This window comes from Choloepus didactylus, chromosome 27 (assembly GCF_015220235.1).
Source record: "Choloepus didactylus isolate mChoDid1 chromosome 27, mChoDid1.pri, whole genome shotgun sequence".
Taxonomy (NCBI): domain Eukaryota; kingdom Metazoa; phylum Chordata; class Mammalia; order Pilosa; family Megalonychidae; genus Choloepus; species Choloepus didactylus.
Window position 1 is genome coordinate 9760786 of NC_051333.1, and position 14298 is coordinate 9775083.

The 14298-nt window shown below is 42.4% G+C and overlaps 1 protein-coding gene and 1 pseudogene across 1 annotated transcript in view; both read right to left on the reverse strand.

Annotated features, from left to right (window-relative positions):
* The window catches only part of ARHGAP35 (Rho GTPase activating protein 35), a 115750-nt gene that overhangs the window by 23049 nt on the left and 78403 nt on the right, over nucleotides 1–14298 (reverse strand).
* LOC119520988 lies at nucleotides 603–1088 on the reverse strand (annotated as a pseudogene).

Consider the following 14298-nt stretch of genomic DNA (forward strand, 5'->3'; position numbering starts at 1 on the left):
GCAGACAGAACTAACAACAGTATGAATAGAACTTTTCCAGAGGGCTGGGAGAGAAAAATTTACAGGCATACCTTGGAGATATTGCAGGTTAGTTTACAGACCACCAAAATAAAGTGAATATTTCAATAAAGCGAGTCACACACATTTTTTGGTTTCCCAGTGCATAGAAAAATTATGTTTACACTATACAGAAAATTTGGAGCTGCAAAGTACAATATTTGAAATGAAGAACTCATTAGATATATTCAACAGCAGATCTGAACAGGTAGAATAAAAGATCAGTGAACTTAAGACAAGAAAACAGGTTATCCAGTGTGAGGAGCAGAAAGAAAAAATAAAGAGAAATTGAACAGAACCTGAGGGATCCGTGGGACACCACTGACACACATCATCATTGCAATCCCAGAAGGACAAGAGAGTGCAAAAGGCAGAAAAAGTCACCAATCTGATGAAATAAATGAATACATGCAACCAGGGAGTTCAGTGAATTCCAAGCAGGATAGACTCTGTTCTGGTTTGCTAATGCTACCATTATGCAAAATACCAGAAATGGATTGGCTTTTTTTTTTTTTTTTCTTTAAAAACAAGCTCTGAAAAAAATAAAAACAAGCTCTGGCAGGTTTATTAAAGAAAATTTTTACATGATTTACTTTTCACCAGTCTGTTGTGGCATGCTTCTAATGATATCAGAATCACCTGGGTCAATGATAGCCCGTGTGCATACTCTGTAATATTTTCCGCATGCTATGCCCAATTCAGTATTATTGCCACCATAGTGATGGACACCAGTTTTGGCCAACATGGTTTAGTACTCTATATTGTCAGGTTTCCTCAAAGATGGGCAGTTGTTGGCGAGGATGACTAGTTTCGCTTTGCCTTGCCTGATCATCTTCAGAGTCTGCTTGTATCACAGCATGTACTCTTCACTTTTCATAACGAGTTGGAGCCTAGAGTTGACAGATTCCAAAGACTTTTTCATCTTCTTTGCGGCCACCATCTTCCTGCCTTAGGTGCGGGGCCCCCAACCAAGAGCAGCTGCCAAGATGGCCGGGGAGTGAGAAAAAAAAAGCTGGATTGGCTTTTATAAGGGGAATTTATTCGATTACAAATGTACAGTTCTAAGGCCATAAAAAGGTCCAAACTAAGGCATTAACAAGAAGACACTTTCATTAAAGAAAGGCTGATGGTGTCTGGAACACCTCTGTTAGCGGGGAAGGCATGTGGATGGTGTCTGCTGGTCCTTTGCTCCCAGGTTGTGTTTCAAAATGGCTTTCTCCAAAATGTCTCTGGGCTTCTGTCTCTCTTAGCTTCTCTCAGCTCTCTGCTTCATTCTCCTCAGGTGTTTCTCTGTAAGCATCTGGGAGTCCTCTCTTAGCTTCTCTAGGGCAAACTCTGGGCCTCATTTCTTAGCTCAGCATCTCCTAACGTCTGTCTGCATCTCCAAGTTGTCAACAAGCTTCTGAGTCTGTGTCGGCTCTTAGCTTCTTCCAGGGGCAAACTCTGGATTACATATCTTAGCTTCTCTCCAAAATGTCTCTTTCAGCTTCTCCGAGCTTCTCCTTTCTGTGGGCTTTCAAAGGACTCCAGTGATCTAATTAAAACACATGCAGAATGGGCAGAGCCACATCTCCACAGAAATAATTTAATCACAGACTTCACCCACAACTGGGTGAGTCACATCTCCATGGAAACACTCAATCAAAAGGTTCCACCCAACAAGACTGGATTAAAAGATCATGGCTCTTTTGGGGTCCATAACAGTTTCAAACCGGCACAGACTCTAAAAGAGCCATACCAAGACACCTTATAGGGAAACCGTCAAAATCCAAAGACAGAGAGAACTAAGATGGCAGCTAGGTGAGACAGGGCAAAAAAACACCTCCAAGAAAAACACAAGATAAAAACCAAAAAGTGACCCAGAATACCAGTTACAGAGATGTGCCAGCTGGACGAGGTCTGCTAGTTACACAGGGGCTGTATACTTGGTGAAACGAGTGAGTAAGCTGGCTGGAAGACCCGCAGCCACACAGCAGTCTGGGGAAGCCAGGGTTTGGCGTTTGGAGACCGACTGGCTATTTCAAAAAAAAAAAGGGGGGGGGGGCGGAACCCAGGAGTGGCTGCAGTTGTGATAGTGGGAACCACGCAGTAAAACATAGGAAGAGGGGGCTGGGCTGGCCTCTCAGTGTCTGACCTGGAAGACAGCCCACTGCAGATACCCTCGGGGCCGGGGGAATGGAGGGGAGAGCCGGAAGCAAAAAGAAACCCCGCGGCTAGCAGCTGGCTCCCTGGAGGGCTGGATAAACTCCTGCCCAGGGCCGTGCCCACAGCCCAGAGCCCTGCCAGTTGTCCCAGAGCTGGGAAGGAGGAACTGTGCGAGGAGGGGTGTGTGGAGACGCCCCATTCGGCCATCTTTGCATCAGGCTGAAAGTGCCACTGCATAGCCCGGCGGCCCGGGGCTTCCCTTGAGGGACGGCGCGCACTGGTGACGTAGCACGGCATTCCCTCGGCAGAGGTCCTGGAGGATCATGGCTGGGCGGAGGAACCCGCTCGGAGAACCCAGGGACACTACACCAAGTCCGGTGGTTTGTGGCACAGCGAGAGAGAGGGTCTGGGGCTGAAATGAAATGAAGGCTTAGACTCTTGCGGCAGCCTTGAATCTCTGGGAACCTGGGGGATTTGAATATTAAAGCTGTCCTTCCTCCCTGGCCACCCGTACACACGCCTCACATTCAGGGCGGACGACTCCAGCAACACACCCAAACTGAGTTCTCCAACTGAACCCCGCAAGAATCATTTCCCCACACACCGTGGGGACAAGGTGGAGAACTGATTTGAGGGGTATAGGTGACTCACAGACGCCATCTGCTGGTTAGTTAGAGAAAGCGTACGCCACCAAACTGTGTTTCTGAAAATTAGGTTTTTTTTTTTTTTTTTTTTTTACAACTTGAAAGAACCCTATCAAGCAAAGCAAATGCCAAGAGGCCAAAAACAACAGAAAATCTTAATGCATATGATAAAACCAGACAATATGGAGACTCCAACTCCAAACACACAAATCAATATATCAGAAGAGACACAGTACCTCGCACAATTAATCAAAGAACTACAATCAAGGAACGAAAACATGGCAAAGGATTTAAAGGACATCAAGAAGACCATGGCCCAGGATATAAGCGACATAAAGAAGACCCTAGAAGAGCATAAAGAAGACATTGCAAGAGTAAATAAAAAAACAGAAGATCTTATGGAAATAAAAGAAACTGCTGGCCAAATTAAAAAGACTCTGGATATTCACAATACAAGATTAGAGGAAGCTGAACAACGTCTCAGTGTCCTAGAAGTCCACAGAACAGAAAATGAAAGAACAAAAGAAAGAATGGAGAAAAAAATCGAAAAAATCGAAATGGATCTCAGGGATACGATAGATAAAATAAAGCGTCCAAACTTAAGACTCACTGGTGTCCCAGAAGGGGAAGAGAAGGGTAAAGGTCTAGAAAGAGTATTCAAAGAAATTGTGGGGGAAAAATTCCCCAAGCTTATACACAATATAAATACACAAAGCATAAATGCCCAGAGAACTCCAAATAGAATAAATCCAAATAAACCCACTCCGAGACATATTCTGATCAGACTCAAATACTGAAGAGAAGGAGCAAGTTCTGAAAGCAGCAAGAGAAAAGCAATTCACCACATACAAAGGAAACAACATAAGACTAAATTGTGACTACTCAGCGGCCACCATGGAGGCGAGAAGGCAGTGGCATGACATATTTAAAATTCTGAGAGAGAAAAATTTCCAACCAAGAATACTTTATCCAGCAAAACTCTCCTTCAAATTTGAGGGAGAGCTTAAATTTTTCACAAACAAATGCTGAGAGACTTTGCCAATAAAGGACCTGCCCTACTTCAGATTCTAAAGGGAGCCCTACCAACAGAGAAACAAAGAAAGGAGAAAGAGATATACAGAATTTTAACAGACATATATAGTACCGTACATCCCGAATCACCAGGACACTCATTTTGCTCTAGTGATCATGGATCTTTCTCCAGAAGGGACCATAAGCTGGGACACAAAACAAGCCTCAATAGATTAAAAAAAAAAAAAAAAAAAAAATTGAATATACTCAAAGCACATTCTCCAACCACAATGGAATACAAATAGAAGTCAATAATTTTTGAATTGTAACTCCACTATTTACTTCCTACATGATATAAAATACACAAACTCTAATGACAGTGGTTTTGAACTCAATGTAAAATACGTAATTTTAGACAACTATATAAAGGTGGGGGAATGGAGGAGTATAGGAACATAGTTTATGTGTCCTATTGAATGAAGGTGGTGTCAAAGAAAAACAAGATTGTTATGGATTTAAGAGGTCAATTTTAAGCCCCACAGTAAACACAAAGAAATTGTCAGAGAATATAACCATAGAGATGAAAAGTAGAGTATGGGTTAAGAGAAATGGGGGAAGGGGCAATGGGGAGTTAAGAAATGAGTGTAGGGTTGCTGTCTGAGGTGAAGGGAAATTTCTAGTAATGGATGGTGGGAAAGAGCATTACAACATTCTAAATGTGACTAATCCCACTAATGGAACACTAGGGAGGGGGTGGAATGGGAAGATTTAGGCTGTATATATGTTTCCACAACCGGAAAAAAAAAAAAAAGTGTAACTAGATGACAATTGAATGCCAAGGATGAACTTGGATGGGATTGGAGGATAGAGGACAGGTGGCTCAAAGGGACACAGTTGAGACATAAGGAAAAGGAAATATAGAATGTAAGCTTTGTATCGTTGAATCTCTTGTACTTCTTAGCTGCGCTTAATGGGATTGCATAAAAGAATGTTCTTGTTCATGGGAAGTGTATACGTGAATTATAGTGTATGTTCAAGGATGTGTGCAGCTAGCTCTCATATGTTCAGAAGACACAGCAATAGATGATGGATGACAGATAGGGAGGGAGGGAAAGAAATAGCGATGTGATAGCATGTTAAAGTTGGTGGATTGAGCTATCGGGGGAGGGGGGGTCAGGGTATGATGGAATTCTGTGTATGGGGTTAGTATTGTTTTTGCAACTGCTCCTATAACTTTGAATTTATTAAAAAAAAAAAAAAAATCCAAAGACAGAGAGAGGATTTTGGAAGCAGCAAGAGAGAAGCAACTTGTCACATACAAGGGATCCCCAATAAGACAAACGGGATTTTTTCATCAGAAACCATGGAGAATAGAAGACAGGTGGATGACAAATTTAAAGTCCATAAAGGAAAGAACTGTCAACCAAGAATTTCTATATCAGGCAAGTTTATCTTTCCAAATTGAAGGAGGGTGCCTTAGGAACCCTGCTGTGGACAGGTGTCCAGTGGCTATGCTGCACTGAGGTGGCCCAGCAGGGCCCGGCTGCCAAGCCCTCTCTCTGGCTGTGGATCCCTTATGAGGAGCTCCCAAACTGGTCTTATGCATACGGCTGCCCTGCTCCTTCAATGAAAGGCCAGCTTCAAAGAAAAGCCCCAACGGAGAATTTTACAAGCCGAGTTGTACTACTGTCCCAGGAAATGGATGCTGGATTACAGGCACAGGAAAGGAAGCAAGAAAACACTCTTATACCCAAAGGGGCTTCACACTGTAGAGCCTATTTCCAAGTCAGTAAAAAACATTTCCCACCCCTCTGACTCCCAGAAAAAGAAATGAAGGAGAAATTAAGACATTCATAGATAAACACAAGCTGAAAGAGTTCATTACCAGAAGACCTGCCCTATGAGTGCTAACGGGAGTCCTTCAGGCTGAAATAAAAGGACACTAGACCATCTTGAAGCCGTAAGAAGAAATAAAGAAAGCTGGTAAAGGTAACTATATAGGTAAATATAAAATCCTGTATTATTGTACTTTTGGTTTGTAACTTCTTCCTGCTCCCTCCCCCCATGACTCAACAGGCAAATTTGTAAAATAAACATTTAAAGCTATGTCAATGGGACTTACAATATAAAAAGATGTACTCCAAGATGACAGAAATATAAAGGAGGAGGGAAGCAGATATATAGGAGCAAAAAGTTTTTGTACACCACTAAAACTAGGTTGAAATACTAGTTGAACTAGATTATTATAAGATGTTAACTATAATTACAAGGATAACTACCAAGAAAATAAAAAATATAGAGAAAAAGAAAGAAGGGAATCAAAATGGTACAGCACAAAAAAGTAAGTAAATGCAAAAAAAGGCAGAAATGGAGTAACTGCAATGGATTTGTAGATTTTACATCAAAAGTACAAGCAACAGAAAAAAAAACAGATAAGATGGATTTCATCAAAATTTAAAACTTTGTGTATCAAAGGACATTATCAAGAAAGTGAAAAGACAACCTACAGAATGGGAGGAGATATTTGGAAACCATATATCTGATAACAGTTTAACATCCAGAATATATAAATAACTCTTACAACTAACAACAAAAAGACAAAAATCAAAAAAAACCTTGGGGAGGGGGAGCAGCAAGGATGTGAATAGAAATTTCTCCATAGAAGATACTGAAATGGTCAGTAAGTACATGAAAACATGATCAACTCATTAGCCATTAAAGAAATACAAATTAAAACTATGAGATACCACATCACACTCACAAGGATGGCTATAATTAAAACAAAACAAAACAAAAAACAAAATAAGAAGTACTGGTGAGAATGCGGAGAAACAGGAGCCCTTGAAACACTGCTGTAGGGAATATAAAATAGTGCATTTGGTGGTTCCTCAGAAAGTTAAACAGAGTTACTGTATTACCCGACAATTCCACTCCTAGGTGTACCCAAAAGAATTGAAAGCAGGGACTTGGACAGATACCTGTACATCAGTGTTCATAGAAGTATTTTTCACAACAGCCAAAAGGTGGAATTAACCCAAGTGTCCATCAGCAGTGGACAAGCAAGCTGTGGTATATCCATATAATGGAATATTATTCAGCTGTAAAGAGAAGGGAAGCAGTGGTACATGCTACAAGGAACCTTGAAGACGTCATGTTGAGTGAAATAAACCAGCCACAAAAGAACAAATATTGTATGATTTCTCTTATATGAAACAGGTAGAATAAGCAAATTCATGAGAGAGAGAAAGCAGAATAGCGATTACCAGGGGTGGGGTGGTGGTGGGGGAATAGGGAGTTACTGCTAAATGAGTATGAGTTTTGGTTTGGGATTATGAAAACAGCCTGAAATAAGATAGTGGTGAAAGTTACAACAGTATTGCCAATGTACTTAATGTCAAAGAGTGTCCACTTAAAACGGTTAAAATGATATTTATATTATCCATACTTCACCAGTATTAAAAATACATTACTGAAAAGCAAAGAGAGAGAGAGAGAGAAAGTAGTCACTCCTCAGTCTTCCTTGGACCCCCAGCCCCTGGCAACCAATACCTACTATTATGGATTTGACTATTCTGGACGTTTCATATAAATGCAATCATACAGTATGTGCTGTTTCCTTTTGTGACTGGCTTCTTCCACTTCATCATGTTTTCAAGATTCATCCATGTTGCAGCATGTATTGCTCTTATTTGGAGGGAGGGGGTACCAGATCACTTTATCTGAATGAACGGTACAAATGAAAGAATGTGGTGGATGTTTTGATATACTTCTAGAAAATATAAAGGTAAAGCCAAGGTGCACGAACTGCTGTGGTAACCTGAAGTCACTCCAGGCCGGGGCTCCTGGGAAGGCAGCCTAAGGCTTAGCTCCCATCATTACTGTTTCCCGGGAAGTACTTTTCAAGGAGACACTCCGCTAAGGCACACTCTGGGGCCCCTCATCTTTCACAAGTTGGTTATGCAGTTGCCTAATTCTTTGATAGATTTCACCTGCTCATTCAGGTAATGAGTCTCAAGCCACACAATGGCGGTCATTTTCGTTAGTGGCCAGTGTGAGTGGTTCCAGCAGTGACTGATTCATCTTTTCTTCCAAGTGCAGTGCACACTCTCTCCAGCAGAACTTGGGAACTACTGAGGAAAAAAGGCCATCGGAGCCCTGTGCGGGCAGTGTTCCCAGAGGCGTGCATAGGATGCTACAGAACGCAGGCCAGGGGCCTTGGCTCAAAGGGGAGGTCAGAGAAGGACGGCGGGAGGAGATTCCTGAAACGGAACAGCAGGAATAAAGGCACTGCAGGTGAGAAACATCATGAAGCTGAAGGAACTGTACGCAGCTCTAATCGGTGCGGCTAACGCTTAGCGTGGGTGCAGGAAGTGGCGATAGGTGAGGCTTGTCGGTGGGCATGGGCCAGATCCTGCTGGCAACAGCATTAAACGTTATTCTGGAGGTGATGGAGAGTCACTAAAGAACTTTAAACAAGGGAAGGTGACCTGATCCCATTTATTTTAGAAAGCAATTCAGAGTAGTGTGGATAATGGGCTGAAAGGACATGAGACCAGGGGTAGAAAAACCAATTACTAAGAGGATATGACATTAAACAAGGAAGAAAGAATGAGAGACTAAATGTGTGGCAGGGGCCAGGTTCAAGACATATTTAGGTGGTAAAAGCAGAACTGGCTGGGGAGGTTGCCTAGTTTGGGAAGAGAGAGGCACTGGGGAGCTTCGTGGGGGCAGTGCAGCAAGTTCTCTCAGATGAAATCTTCAAAACCTGCCTTCCGTCTAATGATAGCAAGGGCTGACAAGCTTTCTTGTGAGCAACAAAATCCTTTTTCCAAATGAAATCTTGTGCTGAACCTTAAGGGTGAAAGACCCGGAGTCTGCCTGGCCTCCACCCAGAAGCACTTCCTGAGGATCCAAGAAAGAGAACCTGAAAACCCCTGGTCAGGCCCAAACACTGAGCCTGACATTCGAAGGATCCTGTAACAATCGAGCTTTGTGGTCAAGAGCTCCTCTCACCTCAACACCTGGCTCTCATTCAGTATACTTTCACCCCCTAGAAAATTCTTCCCATCCTCTCTGTTATAGTCCAACTTGTCTTTCAGGCCGAGACCCCACCCTGAACATACACCAGGCCAGCTCACTCTCCTCTCTGACTTCTGTGGGGCCTAATGCTCCAGCCTCACAGCCCTTGGAAAACACTGCCAGGAACGATTAACTTCCTTTCCTAGGTAGGAGTCTCTCCAGTGGGATGCTCTCTGCAAGTTTTTGAGGTTTTTTTTGTCTCCTCCTATGTCCGGGTAGCTTGTGCCTACTTCTTCCTTCTCAAAGGATTCATATATTAACATGAAAAACTAGGTAAAAATCTCCTTCCACTGAGCTCCAATAAGCCACTTCAGCCCCTCTGCTGAACTGAAACTGCTCTATTAAGGAAATATCCCAAGTTCAGAGGGTCAGCTGAAGTAGAATGGAACCTGAAAATCATTCTTGTCACAGTTTTATCTTTGGGGGCTGATATGGTATAAAGGAAGACTTAAAGAAAGATGCAACTTACTCAGGTTTACAGAATAAATTAAAAATTGAATTTTCAATTTATAGCAATCTTATCTCCTATGATACAGTATGGCATATGGTAGTATTAGAAAAATAGAGTATCACAGCAAAAATTAATTACTGAAAGCATACCCAGCCCCATTCCTTTAAGGAAATGATAACTTAGTAAGGGAGCCACGGTAAAGATCTGAAAAATTAAATCACATTAAAAGACAATAAAAACTAAGCCAAGAGGCAGGACACGGTGACTGCTAAGCAGAATATATAGAACTCGAGGCAGGGAGAGTGAGGGCAAGATGGGTGAGTATGGTCAGGCAGTGACAAGGCATGAGTTTAGCTGGGTCTTTGATAACAGGTAGAATTTGCTAAAGCCAGAGTGGAGGAAGAGAGCACAGACTGAAGGGAAATAATAGAGGAGAAAGAGATGAGGTGAACTGCAGGGCTTGGGGTGAGGTCAAACATGGGAATTTTCTACTGGCAGTTATAGAAGACTCTGGCTCAAAACAAGGCCAGCAATGAATTTACCAGTGGCACTTCAGATTTGATTGGTAGCTTCCCTTAAAATTTCCCCCACGTTTCAGGGATATTTAAAAGGCCATCCTGGACTTCATGCACTAACTTAAAATGGACACAAATGTCTTGGTATTGTAAGGACATGGAGACAAACCTTGCCAGTAAGGCTCCTTTACAGGAAGAGGGCGGGATTCTATAATGTAGCCATGATTGTTAACTCGTGATCAAACAGGGCATACCACATAGAATATATTTTAATCTCCAGTTCTGCCAGTTTGAATGTACTGTGTCCCCCAAACACCATTATCTTTGATGTAACCTTGTGTGGGCAGATGTTATCAGTTTTGATTAGATTTCTTTGAGTGTTTCTTTGGAGACACACCCCACCCAGCTGTGGGTGATGACTAGATATTTCCATGGAAGTGTGGTCCTGCCCATTCAGGGTGGGCCTTGATCAGTGGGGCCATATAAATGAGCTGATAAGCAGAAGGAACTCAGTGCAGCTGTGAGTGACATTTTGAAGAGGAGCTACAGCCAAGAGGGACACTTTGAAGAAAGCACAGGAGCTGCAGATGAGAGACAGTTTGAAGACGGCCGTTGAGAGCAGACTCTTACTCAAGAGGAGCTAAGAGAGGACAAACACCCCACGAGCAACTAAGAGTGATATTTTTGAGGAGAGGAACTGGAGCCTAGAGAGGAACGTCCTGGGAGAAAGCCATTTTGAAACCAGAACTTTGGAGCAGACGCCAGCCATGTGCCTTCCCAGCTAACAGAGGTTTTCCGGACACCATTGGCCATCCTCCAGTGAAGGTACCCGATTACTGATGTGTTACCTTGGACACTTTATAGCCTTAAGACTGTAACTGTGTAACCAAATAAACCCCCTTTTATAAAAGCCAATCCATCTCTGGTGTTTTGCATTCCGGCAGCATTAGCCAACTAGAACACCAATCAAAGACAACAGTTTTTGGCCATGGGAGAGGCTGTGCTCCGCTTCAGCTCAGGTTTCCTGACAGAGCCTCCACAGCTAGTAAAGGAATCCCGGCTACTGAAAATCTCCCATCGCAGAGTCACACACCATGGAAACAACTCCTTGGAACTCACCACTCCACCACCCTCCTTCGAACCAGGCCCAGGAAGAATAAAACAGGCATCTGTTTTCTTTGGGCAAATAATTTTACTGAAAAAGATACAATTATCTGAAACAAAGATTGGCCTGAAAATGATTAAGAAAAAAAAGGCAAGAGAGTAGAGATGTAGGATGTAGTAAGAAGGATCAAGTGAAAGAAATCCTGAAAGAGAGACAAGTTGGAATAACAGAGAACTGGACCTTTTCTTATTCCTATTAGTAAAGCTTCCTGTGCTTGGCTGTATCTACTAGGTGTGAGGCCTTGTGCTAAGATTTCTTTCTCAGTTCTCCAAATACAAAGGCATAAGCCATCGAACCAGAAACTGCCGGGTGCCCAGTCAGCTGGAGCTCTCAGACGCACCGTCCGTCCCCAAGGCCTCGAGGGGAAGCACTGCCTCCCGCCCGCAGTTCACCCTCAGCAGGACAGGCCCGGGCTCTGGCCCCAACATGAGGGTCCCAGGAAACCTCGGCGGCACAAGGTGGGAGAGGGAGGAAACCTTCAACTTTTGGGGTGTCTTCTGTGTCCTCTGTAAAATTAAGAGGTGGCTAGATGTTTAAAAAAAACCTTTTTATTGAAGTATAATAATAGATACTCAGAAAGGTTTACAAAGAAGTGTACAGCAGCGCATTTTCACACACTGAACACACCCACGAAAAGAGCTCCCAGATGAACACACGAACATTCCCAGCATTTCACAGGTCCCTTCCTGCTCCCTTTTGGTCCCCCAACTCCCGCCCCAAAGATAATCACTATCTTGATTTCTAACAGCATAGGGTGAGTTTTCCTGTTTCCCTTTGTTATGTAAATAGAATCATATAGCATGCATTCTTTTGTTTCTGGTTACTTTTGTTCAAAATGTCTGAGAAATTCATCCCTACTGCAGAGTTGGACTAGAACATTTTTAGGCATCTTCCAATTCTAACATATTACCATTTTTACAACGCCATGCTACCCTTACACACACTGCTGATGGGCGTGGTAGGCTGGAGAACAATTTGGCAATATCCATCAAAATACAGAGTGCACATATCCTTTATCCATCTATTCCATACTGAGGTATTTGTCCTACAGATATGTTTGTACACATGTGAAATAACATGCATGTATGTCTTTGCATGTGTATAGACACATACCTAAGGGTAGACAGCCATTGCATTATTGTTTGCAATCACAAAAGACTGGAAACAATGTTCTTCAATGGGAGACTGAGTAAATAAATTATGATATATCCAGACCAAGAAATACTATACAGCTATTAAAACACACACACACACACACACACACAAAAAAAAAAAAAGAAAAGAAAAGAAAAAGAAAAAGAAAAGAAAGAAAAGAATAGTTTATCTATACCTACCAATACAGGAAGATATTCACAATATATTTTTAGGTGGGAAAAAAGCAAGTCACAGAACAGTATAGTATGTCTAGTGTTGTTCCATTTGTGTAAAAACCAAGAAGCATGGAATATATACTACGTGAATGTATCCACATGGAAGGTAAATCTCTGGAGTGTTCAACTCAAATTCTTAACAGCAGATAACTGGGGAATGAGAAAGCAACTTTCTTTTTACTTCATATAATTCTATCAGTTGAATTTTTCTGAAAGTAGGTTTATTGTTACATTTATTTTCAAACAATACAGAAACATGAAAGTAAATAGTGAAAGCCCTATTTTCCCCCACTGCACCACCAAGAATCTCCCTGTCCTTCCAGAGGAAGCCACACAGGAGAAACTCTTGAAATATTTCTTGTCCTTCCAGACAGCTTCCTGTTACATTACAAGTTACAAATATACACAAGTTTTCTCCACCTATGTAAATGGAGTCATTACTACACACATTATTTGGCAACTTGCTTTTCTCACTTTATGACATATCACGGACATCTTACTATATTGGTACACAGAGATGAAACCTAATCTTTTTAACAGCTGCCTAGTGTTCCGCCATGTGGATATGTCGTTCTCTCATTAGTTAATGAACATCCTGGACATGTGCAAACATTTCCCACTGGACAAAGTCCCAAAAGGGCTAGTGGCTAGAACCAAGGGGATAAGAGTTTAAGATTTTTAACAGATACTGACTGCCCAATTCCTAGCCTTAAAGTTTAACTTATTTTAAAAGCCAGTCTCCCAAATGCCATATTTACTTAGACAACCGAAGAAAGAAACTGACTTCTTGCTGTGCACATATGCCCCATCAACAAAGAACACTGGCTCTGGACTTTTGGATCAGAAAAAATAAAGTCATCGTAACTGAGTGGGCCGGAGAAGCGCAGCCTGCACTGCCATGGATCATTTTCCTCTGCTATGGCAAGACTTACATTTTTAATTATTTCATTGCCAGTCTTGGTTCCCTGCTTTTAAAGAAAAAGAGCCTTGAGGAGGAGCTAGTCTAAGGGTCTCTTTTAAAGTTGGGGACACCGTGGACTTAAGGTGTAAATAAATAACATTAAGAGTGTGAGCTTTAGAACTAGATCAACATTTGAGCTGAATCTGCTATTCATTAGTTCAGCCACTTTGGGTCAAATGATTAAATTTTCCTCAAGATCAGCTTTCATTTTTGAAAGAGGAAAACAACAGTCTATCTCACAGGCCCATGTGGGGATTAAGTAAGGTCATGCAGAAAAGAGAAAAGAGATTACTAGCTCAGAACTTTTTCCCCTCGGCAAGATCATCCAGTGAATTATATGCAGAGAAAGGTTCAGACATTCCTGTCAACTGGTCTGTTCAAAGAAAATCGTACAAACCCAAACACTAGAAATTGTAAACAGAACCCTCGGCAGCTCTGCGGAAACAACCGGTAGTGGCTGTGGTAGTCACTGGGGCTTCCCGCCGTGTCTACCCTCCTTTCCTGGGAACAAGGCCGGACACCTCCCTTACTCCCGGGTTGGGGGAAGCCATGGGACCAATCCTGCCCACTGGGCTGTGAGTGGGAGGGGCGAGGCTGGAGCGTTTACCTGCTGGAACGAGACCTTCCAGGGGTCTCCTTCCCTCGGCACCATTCAAAAGGGCAGGGGCTGCCTCATCAGGTGGGTCCCTGAGAGAGGACAACCCTGGAGTAGAGCCCCCAGGACAAACATCTTGGGGGAGAAATAAATCTTTGCCATTTGTAAATCACTGAAATTTTAACCTAGCCTAACCTGACCGATTACTGTCTGTGGCCAACTGGAAGAAAAACTTAGCTAAGGAAATGAGAGCAATAATTAAAGCTGCAGCAAAACATAAAATCTATTTTGTAAAAAGGAACTTT